This window comes from Arvicola amphibius, chromosome 2, assembly GCF_903992535.2.
Source record: "Arvicola amphibius chromosome 2, mArvAmp1.2, whole genome shotgun sequence".
Taxonomy (NCBI): Eukaryota; Metazoa; Chordata; class Mammalia; order Rodentia; family Cricetidae; genus Arvicola; species Arvicola amphibius.
In genome coordinates this window covers 171596762-171611607 of record NC_052048.2, presented here as the reverse complement: position 1 = coordinate 171611607, position 14846 = coordinate 171596762, and positions in this window count along the sequence as shown.

Genomic DNA, 14846 nt, shown 5'->3' with positions numbered 1-14846 from the left:
GTGTGCTACGCTGCCGACAAAGAGACCTCTCCTGAGTTGACTTACTCCTCACTCTTGCCTGCTCTTATACTTTTTTATCTCCCCTTTCGAAGGTCAGTGATGCTTCCATGAATCACCCACATCTGATTCAGCTGGATGGCTTCTGAACTGCCAGGGTTGACTTAGGAATCTGCTTACGTACACGCTTCTTAGATGACTGGGGAATGTGAATGCCTGACAGTCATTATTAACAGAGGAAATTTCCTATTGTTACCACATTCACCTGGGCTCAGGCTCTTATTTTGGCTGGAAGTGTGGCTGTTACTTTTTACCAGGCACCTGCACAAAGATCACTTCAGCTACGGGGATGATTGCGACACAGCAATGTTTCCCTGAGAACCGTCAGTATTTTGTGGCTGACTGGAGAAGAGATATTTATTTTGACTCACAGTTTCAGGGAAGAAGAGTTCCAGAACCATGTTAGGACATAACCGTTCACATCAGAGCCATCAGAAAGAAGGCCCTGTACTGATGGGGTCCCTCCTTTTTTTTTTTTTTTACTCCGCATTCTTGACTGGTGCTGCACATAATCAGTTCCCCGTCTGACCCAAATGAATTCTTTCTGGAAACATCCTCATAGATACACCCAGAAATATCCTTTAATATTTTCCCGCGGTCTTCTCAATCCAGCCCAATTGTCAACCAAGACTAGCCATAGCCTTTGACCATTATACATAGCAACTCCCGTAGGAATGGGTGCTTTGCACAGCGGATGATCCTGGGTGCTGCAGACCCCTCCTGATGTTTCTCCCCATATAAGTGAGTTTAACCACGCTTGTTAGTACAACTTTAAAAACTCGATACTTACTGCACATCAAAAAGTGGGTTCAGTAATTAGGAATGATCATGTTTCTGTGACACAGTGGGAAAAACAACAAAAAAAGTTTTTGAGGCTGATAAACTTCTTTAAATTAATGAATGATTTTGAAAAATGGTTTTCTAAATGTTCAATCATGAGCTTTCCATCTCTTCTGAATTCCTTGACCATCTAATAATCATGCAAGTCATCTTGTATACTGCTATATCCTTGCGTCAGTAAGCAACACAGTGTGTCTAGTACCTAGTCAGATAATAAATCTCTAGAGGAGAGATATTAGCATGAGATGTCTAGAGTAAGAACTCTGAATAGGTTATCCCTGCTTCCTTAACAAATATGGATGTGAAATAGTTGTACCTGTATCCTCGGTGTTTCATACGGCATCTTGTACTTTTGAGGTGTTTGGGAAGTTTCATTTGAGTTAATATAAGATATGAGTATTGAGTGTCAGCCTGGAAGGCATGGAATTGGCAGAGATGCTCAGGAACAATTCTTGCAGCGGGATCCTAGAGTCCTGGAGTGCCAGTTTCTGCTGCCTAAAAGAATATGGTTAGAAGATAATCCATAAGCGAAGAAGCTCCTAGGGGATAAAAAATTCAACCTTCTAAAGTGAGACCCCTTTCTAGAAGATTCTGTTACTCAGACATCATTTTTCTAACTAAGGAGTTTCTCAACACAAACAAAAAGGAGGCCCAAGAGAATAAATGCAAAAGCTGTGACTTTGGTTTGCAGGGAAACGAAGTGACTGCAAATTCAATAAGGACTTTTGTGGCTTGATATTGGAGATTCAAATGTGTCTGTATTGTATTTCATGTCGGCATATGCATTTATGTACAGTGTCCATTTTTTTCTTTTCTCATTTTTTTTAATTAAAGATTTCCATCTCCTCCCCCTTCCCTCCCCTCCCTTCCACCCATACCCCCACTCCACCCCTCTCCAAGACAAAGAGCCATCAGGGTTCCCTTCACTATGTTAAGTGGTACACGCCTTTAATCCCAGCACTCGGGAGGCAGAGGCAGGCGGATCTCTATGAGTTCGAGACCAGCCTGGTCTATAAGAGCTAGCTCCAGGACAGGCTCTAAAAGCTGCAGAGAAACCCTGTCTCGAAAAACCAAAAAAATAAAAATAAAAATATATTGTGTAATACAGTGTCCATTTTTAACTTATGTAAATTTACCACTTACTCAGGATCAGTTATTCAGCTTGCTTCTGGAGGGAAGATATTTTGCCTCTCTTACAAAAAAGCAAAGGTCAACAGAGCAGAAGAGAAATAAAGGTGAAAGCAATTTGGAAACTATTTTCTTCTGTAAATGTAGATAAAATTTCCAGTGTGTGAGAAAGGCTATGATTTGTGCTCTTTGTCTCTAACAAAGGATAATTTTGGAGGATTATATTGAGACTAATTTTCAAAATCAATCATTTTAATGGGTAAATAAATGGTATATGCATTTTCTTTACATATGTAAAGAAATACACATATATCCACAAGTGTTTACATGTGTGGATACAGCAGAAGGGCTAAGTAAGTCATGAACACACATGCTACCCTCATAGCAATTTGTGATGAGAACATTTAAAATAACATTTCAGCATTTTTCTAGGATGTACCTCGTCACAGTTACATCCTAGTTACAGTCTGGTACAGAAGATCTATGGTGGCTAATCTTGATTGCTACCTTGAGTGGATGAAGAGATGCTGGGATCAGTAAGGCACAGTGCTCAGTGTGTCTGTAAGGATATTTCCAGAGATGACTGACATGTGGGTGGACTGATAGTTAAGGGGAACAATCATAAACCAGAAATGAGGAGCCCCATTCAATCATTTCTGAGAGCCCAGATGGAATAAATGTACAAGAGGAAGCCCGCTGACACGTACAAGTTCCACTCTCTCAGTAAGTGTGTGCATTACGAGTGCTGTCACCAGTTCCACTCTCTCTCTCGGTAAGTGTGTGCATTACCAGTGCACATTACATTTCAGCTTCTTTCATCTTTCGAGACAAATATATACCAATGACTCTCCTGAAAACTACCAAGCCATCAGATCAGCTGCGTCCTGCATTGGTGGTCTCCTCTTGCTCTGACACTTCTAAATTCCCATTCTGTATGTCTTCAGGGCTTTCTATCTTCCATAATTTACACAGCCACTGTTGTACTAATTATCTTCTAAGAGTACTGTATATACTCCAATCAAATAAATCCCCATATACCACACTACATATACAAAACATAAACATGCACACACTCTCTCCCTTCCTCCTTCCCTCCCTCCCTCCCCCCTTCCTTCCCCCCACTCTGTTTGTACTGTTGGTTCTGTTCCTCTACGGAATCTTAATTAATAAGAGAGTTCTTAAATGTAGTCCTTCTACTTTTTACCAATATCTTCTAATCTCCAACCTTGAACCACGCACTCTGTGGAAACCACAATTCTACTTTCTACTTTTTTTATTATTAAAAATTTCCATCTCCTCCCCTCCTCCTCCCCCTCTCCTCCCCTCCCCTCCACCCATACCCCCACTCCCTCCCTCTCCAGGCCAAAGAGCCATCAGGGTTCCCTACACTATGTTGAGTCCAAGGTCCTCCCAACTCCCCCCAGGTCCAGGAAGGTGAGCAACCAAACTGACAAGGCTCACACAGAGCCCGTCCTTGTCGTAGAGACCAAGCCCATCGCCATTGTCCTTGGCTTCTCGGTCAGCCTCCACCGTCAGCCTACTTTCTACTTTTTTGAGCTCAATGTTTTTATTCTTCCCGTGTGTGAAAAGTATCTGAAGTAAAAATCCAGATATTCTAAGTCAATTGTACACTGCAAAACTTGGTGTAGTCCATATATATATATATATGGACTACAAACAAAGACATCTCCTTTATAATCCCAGTGCAACTGAGGAGGTTGAGTGTAAGAAGAGAATGCTATAGAAGCTGATCTCTATTTGAGTGATACAGGGAAGAAGGGTTTTATTTACAGGCATTGCAGTCTTCTCGTCTTTACTCATTCACTACACAAGCCCAGCTAGAGACTTTCAGCATCAAAGTCTGTATTTTAAACGTGAGTTTACTCTGTGTTAGTTTTTTTCATCACTGTGGCAAAATATCAACCAACTTTATGGAGAAAAGATCTGCCTTGGCTCAGTTTTATCAGGCTGAGAAAGTGATTTCCTGGCCTCATGCAGTTGGGCAGAACATTATGGTGGTGGAAATTTGTAGCAGGGGAGGTTTTTGTCACACGGTGACAGATAGAAGAGGAAGAACAGGAAGGGGTAACTGACAAGATGCCTCAGATGACTTGTGTGCAGCAATCTATTTCGTGGAGCTAGTTTCCACTTCTGAAGATTTTCAGATCTGCTGAAACAATGTGATCAGCTGAGGACTGAGTGTGAGGATTGAGTGTTTTCCCAAGTGAGCCTTTTGGGTAGTACTTACAAATGATAATACTCATTTAGGGACCAGGAGAAGGGATGCCACATTCATAGGATAAGGATGCTACCATTCCTGGCTAGGTCCTAGTCCCATTATTAGGGCTAGTATAGTATTCCCTTTGCTGTCCTTCTGTTGAAGAGCAGAGTGAAAAACCAGAACGACCTTCAGTCTGGGTTATCCAGCCAGAACTCTTATGGCAGCTAAACTGTAAGAAAAAAAAATAGACTGTGTTGCAAGCAGGTTGCTTGTTGGCCCAGCTACCCCGCTATCTTACACCAGAAATAATCACACAGAAATTGTATTAATTAAATCACTGCCTGGCCCATTAGTTCTAGCCTCTTATTGGCTAACTCTCATATATTGATTAACCCATTTCTATTAAATCTGTGTATCACTACGTGATTGTGGCTTACCAGCAAGATTCTAACCTATGTCCATCTCAGGCACGAGACTCATGGTGTCTGCCACACTGTCCTTCTTCCCAGCATTCAGTTCTGTCTACCCCACCTACCTAAGTGCTCCCTATCTAAAGGCCAAGGCAGTTTCTTTATTCAACCAATGAAAACAACACATAGACAGAAGGACCTCCTACATCAAGACTGTTAACAAGTTCTAGGCACTGGGAAGAGAAAGTAAATCTGCTCCATCTCCACAGACACCTCTACCCTTTGTGTACAAGGATCAGATAACAAAGGAGACCTTCTGGGCCCGGTAAAGCACTCCAACACAGATAGGCCTGCAACAGATTCAAGTAGAAATAACTTCTGACTAAGACACAGATTTTGATCAGAATTGGATTTGATTACAGTACTGGTAGATATACCCTGTCCTCAAATCTATACATACATATATATATATATATACTATATATATATATAGTGTATAAAAGAGGGGATATCAAATCAGCCTTCTTGTAACCAAAAATTAACCAATGTCAAGAAAACACAGACCCAAAGGGGGCAAAGTAGCAATAATAGTACTGAGTAAAACAATTCAGCGATTTTCTCCAAAGAAATGGCAAAAAAAAAAAAAAAAAAAAAAAAAAAAAAACAGTAGTCCACATAGTTACCTTCAAGAGATAAAATAGAAAAAAAAGTTCTGGTTTCCTGAGATTTCAAAGAAAGGGATCCAGGTTTTTAAGTTACTTGTTGGAAGCCAATTTAATACATTTAAAAGTATTATGTAAGTAAAACATACATATGCATTCTTATACAAGGCAAATGGTTGATGATCCGCTATTTTGTATCTTTAAAGGAATAAGTCTTAAATTTTATAGAAATTAACTATATTGATATGATGGGGTTTCCATAAGAAAATAGTACATATTGCATAGCTTAAACATCAGAAAACATACTATTGTAAAGAATAATAACTATGGACAATGATGTACTGTTATTTTTGCACCTAGAAGTTTTAAACATAAAAATATGATACATCTTGAGGAAACATGGTCCTTCCCAGAGTCATGATGGACTGAGCAGGGCTAGGAAACCTACACACAGGTCTGGAGTGGTCTGTCCCAGGCTCTAAGAAGAAAACACAGGTCCACTCAGTGCCTTGTGGTGCCAAACAGACAGGCACTGTTATGGTGAACAAATGTATGGTATGGAAGAGAGAGAGGAGACAGAGGTATATCTGAAGATGGAAAGTGATGAGTAGCGGCGTGAGGTGAGTGTCTTGACTGCCACCTAGAACCATTATTTGGGGGCTGATGATCCAAAGATAGTATGAAAGAAAGCTTACTACTGAGGGAGCTAAGAAACCGACTCTGAGAAGTCACTGCCTGACTTCTTATTGTGTTCCTTGGTAAACAGTCATGTACCCCATAAATATAAAATGATAAAATAAAATATGAAATGCGAAAAAATATTAAATGCGGGAACTGGAGAGATGTCTCAGGTAAGAGCACATATTGTTCTTTCAGAGGACCTGAATTCAGTTCGTATCACTTATGTTGAGTGGCTCCTCATCACCTGTAACTTCAGCTCTGGGAGATCTGCTGCTTCTGGATTCCTAAGGGCACCTGCAACAAACACATACACACACACAAACACACACACACACACACACACACACACACACACACACATGCACGCGCACGCATACACCCACACACACCCACACACCCACACAGAGAGAGTTATAATGATAAATAAAAAGGTTTTGAATTTTTAAAAATGTTTAAATTTTAGACAAAATTTTCTGTGTGGAAAACAAGCTTGTTTCTCTGATGGGAGGACTATCGATATACTTTTATCATTCTCAAAGAACTCTTTGACTCAAAAGAAAAACCATACTTACAGCAGAGGATGTCTTCCACAATTGTTAAGATTAGCTTTAAAAGTAAAACTCTCAGGCAGAAAGTCTATTAAGAGTGTAAGTGTAAGCTAGGGTTATAAACTGTTTATTTTAGTGAGATTACAGATGTATCTTCTGACTTTACTAGGAGACAATTCTCCTATAGAAAATTCTCCTATCCTTTGGCACCTACCATCTTTCTGCTCCCTCTTCTGCAATGTTTCCTGAGCTTAGGTAAGGAAGTTGTTTCACAGATGTGTCCATTTACAATGGGCCCGATAACTCTGTGTTTTGATTGACAGGGGATAGACCCTTAGGCCTCAACCTTACACAAAGAACTGCAGCAAACTGTGGAATGCTGAGAGTCAGAGAAATAGTCTTCCCCAGAGAAAAACACACCCACTGGTTACTCAATATCAAAAGGCCAGCACTGAAAACATACATACAAATAGCAGCAAATATATATTATATATAAATATATGTTTATTCCTAAATATAATATATATGCATGCATGAAAAATTAATGACGAGATGCTATGAAGTGGAAAGAATATATGAAATAGTTTGGAGGGAAGAAAGGGTATAATTATAATATGAACTCAATATGAAAAGAAATAATAAAAAATAATTTTGGAGTTGGAGTGATAGCTCAGTTAGTAAAGTGCCTGCTTCAGAACCATGAAGATGTTAATAATATCCTTAGGCACCCACAACAACAAAAATCAAAGGCCACACCAACAACCACCACGAGAAAATGGTGGATGTGACGTGCATGCTTGCAGTCTCAGCACTGAAGAGCTGGAGACAGCAGCTCTCTAGGCTCACTGGCCAGCCTGCTCAGCAAATGCCAGGTCAAGGAGAGTGTCTCCCTCAAAAAATACTAGGCCTTTATCTTCTCCACTGTCACAATTTCTTTTACTGTTTCATCCTAATTATGAGGAATTCTAGGAATTCAGTCCTGCTATCCATGGTGCTAATGAGGACAGAGGACGCCCAGCCAGAGGTCTGTTCGGTTGTTCCTGGATTCATGCTCAGGGGTTTCTCACCAGTCTGTCACCCCTCTGCCATCCTGTGGAGCTCTAGGTTAACTTGTAAGGAGCTCCACCTTCGTCCTGGGGTCTCTGCCTCCTGCCAGGTAGTGAGTCCCTGGCCATGACAGAACCTTCCAAGAAAGTTTTACTACACAAAAACAACCTTAGTCAGTTAATAGGTGTCAGAGCTAAGTACTGATATCTCTGTTCTTATATAAAAATATCCAATCTAATGAGTTTTGGGGAGCCACAGGCCCTACAAGCACTTCTCTTCGATATCACCTTTCCGCCACGGCTCTTCCACCGAAGCATTTGATCTTTTAACCTTCTCTCTCTCTTTTTTTAAATGTCATGATTTATTGTCTTCATACCAAAACCCAAACTGGATCACCAGGTCCTTTCTCTCCTCATTGCTTCCCAGTTCAAAATGCTCTCATCTCTCAATAGTAAACATCTCTCAGATCTGTAGCTGAGCGCAGCACACTCAAGCTTTAGTGCAGCCACCTTCTTCCCCTCCTCTTCCATCTCCTCTTTTCTCTTTATTCTTTATTTTGTAGGACACAGGCTTAGCCTGCCTACCATTGTCACTCTGCTTCTAGTCATAATGCTACTTTCCCTGGCAATAGAGACTCATTGCTCTTCTTGTGCTGTGTCATTTTTGCAATTCTTGCAGAGTCAAGAGAGTTTCAAGACTTTCCAACGTGTGTACAGGAGCATTATCAGCATAGACAACTCCTCTAGTTGTAAGTCGTATCTTTGTGCAGCTGTCTATATGAGCAAAAGTGTCCTTCCTCTTGTTTTGTTCAGCATTTTGTTTACTCAGAGTTCTCATTCTCTTTCCAGAAGTCTTGCTTTGGCATGCTCATGTTTTATTTCCTCATCTCTTTATTTTTCTTTCTCATATTTTTCTTGTGATGCTAGGATTTGAACTAAGTGTCTTGCGCAAGTTAGGTACACAAGCACATGTTCGAAACAAAGCTATAGATTGCATATAGCCCAGTGCAAACCAAACCTGTCATCTTTTTTAAAAAAGCATCATTTTATTTTCTTACTGAAGAAATGTAAGTTGACTAAAAGGAAACCATGGAACTGGCAAAGAAGATAATCCTGGGAAAATCAGAAATTAATGATTAAGAAAAGGTTTGGCTGTGGTTGGTTATTACAGATAACCAGCAGGCCAAAATCAAGACTTGACTGAATTCCCTCCCATTTCCCCCTAAAAGGGCCAGCATAAACTACATCAGACAAAAGGAGGAAAACCAAAATTTCAGTAGCTTCCTCTACTGTGGAAGAGATCAAAGTTTAGAGAGAGTTTGTGAGACAAAAAATAAAAAAGGAAAAATTCCATGGTTTAAAAATGTGTTTTCCAAAAAAATAATTACAAAAGTTCTCATTTCACAAAACGATGCAAAACATCTGTGTAGCAAATGCACTCAGATGATGGACTCCACAAAAGCTGTCAGCTAGAAATAAAATAAATATAGACACCAAGTGATAGCGCTGGCCTAGCAATCAGTTGTGTAAACGAAAAGGTCTAAGTTATTTATCAAAAATAGGTTAGTGCACTCAAATCCATACTTAAATGCAACAGTTGTAACAATAAACAGAAAACTAAAAATATCAAAGGACAAGGGAAACATCAAAAAGGGCAGCAATAAGTGGAGTTCAAGCAAATGCATCAGAACAGCTAACGTGTTCATGGTGCTGGTCTTACATGTGTCTCAACTGTATCTCCTAAATATTTAATTGTCACATAGACCCTAGGAGGAAAACACTGTTATTACTCTCATTTTTTAGATATGTAACAGAAGCTCTTAGAATGGCCAAGTAACTTGGCCAATGTCACATAAATAGTAGGTCCTATGTCTGAAGCCGAGGATCTCTCCTTATATAGTATATTGTTTTTGGCTCATTACTATTTGTGATAAACCCCAATTGAAACAAACACATAGAGAAAAATCAATGATGATTGGAGAGAATAGATAATATTATTAACTTTTTTGTGCACTCCTATACCAAAATAATTTTGTTTATATAACAGAAAAAAATAAGCTTAATTGATTTGAAAAAGAAAATAATGTACAAATAGTATCATGAGATGATGAGGAAGCCTGATGTCTCCAGTTTGATTTCCAGAACCCACAGAAAGGTGAAAGAGAAAAACAACTCCACAAAGTACAAAAGTGTCCTGACTTACACACACACACACACACACACACACACACAGACACAGACACACACATACACCACACACAGACACACACACACAGAGACACACACACGCACAGACACACACATAGACACACACACGCAGACACAGACACACACACAGACACACACACGCAGACACACACACACATACACAGGACACACAGGACACACACACACACCACACACACACAACAGAGAGAGAGAGAGAGATGAGAGAGACGAGAGAGAGAGAGGAGAGATATCTAAATAAACAAAGATGAAAACAAATAAAAGTAGTTGATTAAAAAAATTATCCAAGTGACAATTGGGCTAACAATTCAAGGAAGGTTAGATCAAGGCATGATCAAGAAAATCATTAACAGAATGTTTCTGACCGGATATAAAATCTGACCTATGCCAGGCCTGCTTGATACCATTAAGACAGGGTGAGCAGAGATGTATACACACAAGCCTCCCTGGAGCAGTTTGCCCTGGAGTACGGGGAGAAGCCATGGACCTGTTCAGAGCTGTTAATGATGAGCCAATGTATGGTTGGGCTTGTGTTTGTGTGAAAGAGAGACAGGCAGAGTGGTTCATGTTCCTGGTGAGAGAGTAAGGGTTTTGACTGTGATTATTATTATTTTATTAGAATCACACCATTGCTTGGAAAGCCACCCAATATATCAATACATAGAGAAATTGTGCCCAGCAAACAACACACTGTAGGCTGTGGGAAGAATCCCCAGACTGTAACGTGAGGGAAAGAACTCGACGACAGCCAGCACATTCAGAAGGCAGGTACCTTGTCACTCTGCCAAATAAGGTATCTCCACCAGATGTGCATCTCTGGTGACAATGTCCTCATTGCCTTGCTATATAAGGTTTATCTCCATGAGATACATATCTCTGATGGACTGACCCTGAAGTACTTGCTAAACTCTCACTGCACAATTCTGCCCATCTTAGTGCCCTGCAGCTGGATTGATCCCAATCTGAGTGGCTTGCACCTGCCACCATGGACCTGAGATGCTGCTGAGAGACATGACTGGGTCTGCGGGCTCTACCCAGCCAGGGTCTGCATGATGCCATTGCCTCCTGTTACCACTGAAGGCTGAACCAGTTCAATTCCCATGGTCTGGTATACACCAGAGGCCATGTTAGTACTTGAGGGTCATGCTTGCCACCAGTCATACAGATGGGGTGAACTTTGCTGCCACCTGAGGCCATGCAGATATCAGGGCCTGAAATGTGGCTTGGGGTAATGAGTGGGTCCAGGGCCTTGACACAGCTAGAGTCTGTGTTGAGGTCCCTGGCTCCTATTGCCACTGGGTGATGGACAATGTCAATGATCTGGTCACGGCATGGAGCCCTGTTGGAGTCTGGAGACCACCCTGTTGTGGTCCATGCTGACCTGATGACACCATGCTGACCCAGAGCTATGGTATCATCTGGGCCTAAGATGGCCATATCTGGGTCCATTGTCTGCTGCATCTGGCTGTGTGTGTTGATGTCCATTCCTGTGTTTCCATAATGCCCATGTGGAACCATGTGTTGAAGTACTAGGGCCTTTGCTGAGCTACCCTATCCCTCAGCTGACCACCGATTTTCCCTGGCCCTCGGTTAACTGACTCCAACAACCCATGCATGTGAAAATCTGGCCCCTCCTCTAATAGTAGAGCTGGGCCCCAGGACTTGGGAAGGCTGGCCCCACCCTCATCTGAGGGGAGTAGTGCTAGTGGACCAGACTGACAAACTTAGCTGCCTCCCAGACACACATCCAGGGCTTTGAGTAGATATACGCCAACATCTATCCCATCTATGATTTGCTGGACTTCGTGAAGTGACTAGTCTTATGAAACTGTAGCCACATGCTCTTCATGACTTCGATCACCAGCAGAGTATCTGGGAGGAGTTTTGATGAAGATCCAGTATTGATAGTGTATTGGAGTGTCAGAGGCAATGAGAGTTAGAGTCAGGACAGGTAGTGTTCAGATGTCAACCCGCCCAAACGAATGATTATCTGAAGGAGGTGATCCTGCCCAGGCAATGCTCCAGGACCATCAACTCTGGAAACTCTTGCTCTTGTTTGCTAAAGCAGCTTGATCTCACCCCTACATTGTAGTGTGTTATTTTCATGTGATATCACTGATACATCTCAATATTATGGGCACATATATCTGTGGGTGGTCAGAAAGATGACTTTTCATTTATTGTTGTATAATTTTGATGTATTAGAAATTATACCAGGACATGCTTTATAACTAAATCTATTGTCTCACGAGGACCGTAGACACTCAAAAGCCTGCTTTGTTCCTTTTGATCAGACTAACTGCACACAAGTAGCTCACTTTACCTAAGAGCAAGTTTAAACTAAAGGCTTTTTGTAAATAGATCATAAGTTTAAGACCCTTACGATATGCACAAGGTCAGAGTGGCAGGTATCTAACAAAAGTTACTACACAAAGCACCCTAAGAAAAGTATGCCAATTCTTTGCTTTCCAAGTCTAGATTACAAAATACCAATGTCTCAGGTTTGTCACTGGGCACTGCACTACTTGGGATATGATTACAGTTTTTACTCCTGAAACCTAAGACCTTGTGTTGCCATAGTAAATGGCTTGGCTCCTAATCACTTACTCTAGGAATGTGCTTTGACCAATGAGAGGTAACTCTCATAATGTTTTTCATGACTTCAAACCTCTTGTTGGGGAGAGAGTTTTTAGGGCTAGAGGAGAAGCTAGGAGAAGTTAGAATTAGTATGCGAGAATTAGAATAGGAGGCAGAAACAATAAAGAGACGACTGGAACAGCATGAGTATAAGCTATTTCCCCAGTTTAAGAGCTATCCTAAGTTCCTTTGCTATGCTGTGGGCTTCTGACCCAACTCTGGAAGACAGTCTTGCAGAGAAGGCTTCCAAAGCTATCTATACCAGAGGCCTTGCAACAACACATTATAACATTCGCCAAGTAAGCTGTTTGGATGAAAGGGTATGTGGTGTGATCCACCAAAGCTACCAATGCCTCTAAGGGGAAATGAAGAGGCAACAGAGAGGCAGGAAAGACAGGATGCTCAGAAGTTACCTGTGTCCTATGAATAAGAGTAAAAATATCCCCAACATATGACACCTAAGGCTTTAAATAAGGTTTTTGTTGTTTGTTAATATTTGCATTATTTATTTATTTCTTATCTTACCTTTTCTTGTTTAGTTTTCCTTCAATGCGAGGGACATAACCAGGGTGAAGGGTAGATACCAGAGGGACTGGGAGATGAGTGGGATTGGGGTGAATGATGTACAATCCCAAGATCAATAAAAATTATGTTTAGAAAAAAAAAGAAAGGAAAATGCTTCAATAAGATCTAGCTGCAGACAAGCCTGTAGGGCAATTTTTAAATTAGCGATTAATGAGAAGAACAGAACCCATTGTGAGCAGTGACATGTCTAGGCTTGTGGTCCTGATTTCTATAAGAAGCAGGCTGAGCAAGACATATATAGCAAGTCACTAAGCTAGCATCCCTTCATGGCCTCTGCATCAGATTCTGCCTCCAAATTCCCGCCCCTGTTTGAATTCTTGTCCTCACTCCACTTAGTGATTGGCTATGATGTGGAAGCAGAAGCCCAAATAAACCCTTTCCTCCCCAGGTTGTTTTTGTGTGGCGTTTCATCACAGCAATAGCAACCCTAACTAAGAAAGATCGATTTTTCATTCCTCAAGCACTGAATAAAGATTCCTTCGTTAGCTTAAAACAACAACAACAAAAATCTAACCTATGTATGAACTGAACCCCTGTGGAATATTAAGGCCAATGAAATGATCAAATTGAGCTTAATTTTTTATAACATTTTATCTGATTTTAAATACAGAAAATAACTAAACAAACATTATACATAATTTTGTAATTGGTGGAAAATAATCTCAATCATAAAAAATGGAGCATCAAAAATTACAATATTATGTCTTTAATGTGAATTTCCAGAGGCTGTCCAGTGTTCTGCACACCTTGATCCAGATGAGGTCCTAGTGAGTATTTTTCTTTTAGAGGGATTGCTATGAACTTTCGACCATTCTTTTAGAATACTGTATTAATTTTTTAATCAAATAACTTTACACAAATATATATAAGATACTCCCAATTCCTTGTTTCAACTGCTAAGTACACATTTTTCTCCTTTACAAATTACAATGTTTCCAAATATTTTAGAGTTACATTTTACAATGTTTGAAGGAAAGAAATCAACCCTTAATTAAGATCTGAGTGTTCCTTTTTATGCACTAAGACAAAAATTTTACTCAGACAAATACAATTAGACTTGCATATTCATAAATAACTTAATTAAAGATACAGATGAATTGCAGTGCTACACAATTAGTATTTTAAGAAAAAGAAACAGTGCTTTTGTGGACTTGATGATAGAGGACGATGAATTTTTGAAGATTACCTTACAGTGATATTAAGAGAATCATCAGGTGGGGAACATGGCCCACACCTCAGGTGAAGAAGGCAGATGTCTGAATTCAAGGCTAGCCTGGTCTACAGAGCGAGTTCTAGGGCAGCTAGGGGCTGCACAGAGAAACCATGTCTCAAAGCAATACTAAAGCACACAAGACTTATCACGGGTAAGACATCTATAGCACAGGCTCCAGGAGACCAATAGTCCTGTACTATTTGTAAGCCAATCACTAGTACGATGGTTAGTACACAATATAATTTATGGCACTTACTGAATTTATACGAGAAAAGATAGAAACGCCACCTGGTAGAGATGGAGCCAGGCAAGATGAAGATGGGAACATGCCCAGTGTTTGCAATTCCTCCACTGTGCCTCCTAAGGGTCTAGAAAAGGTTATAATTTTCCAGTTGTAATGAACACCCCTACTGTGCATGTGTTGTTGTTTTACAAAAACAGGTTTTATTTTTACAGAAGATGTTGTTTCTGAATTCATTGATTGAGCTATGCAGGTATCCTCAGCTATAATGTAGTGACATCCGGAGAAGCTCTTTGTTAGTTAATTGTGCTTTGTTGGTGTGTGTGTGTGTGTGTGTGTGTGTGTGTGTGT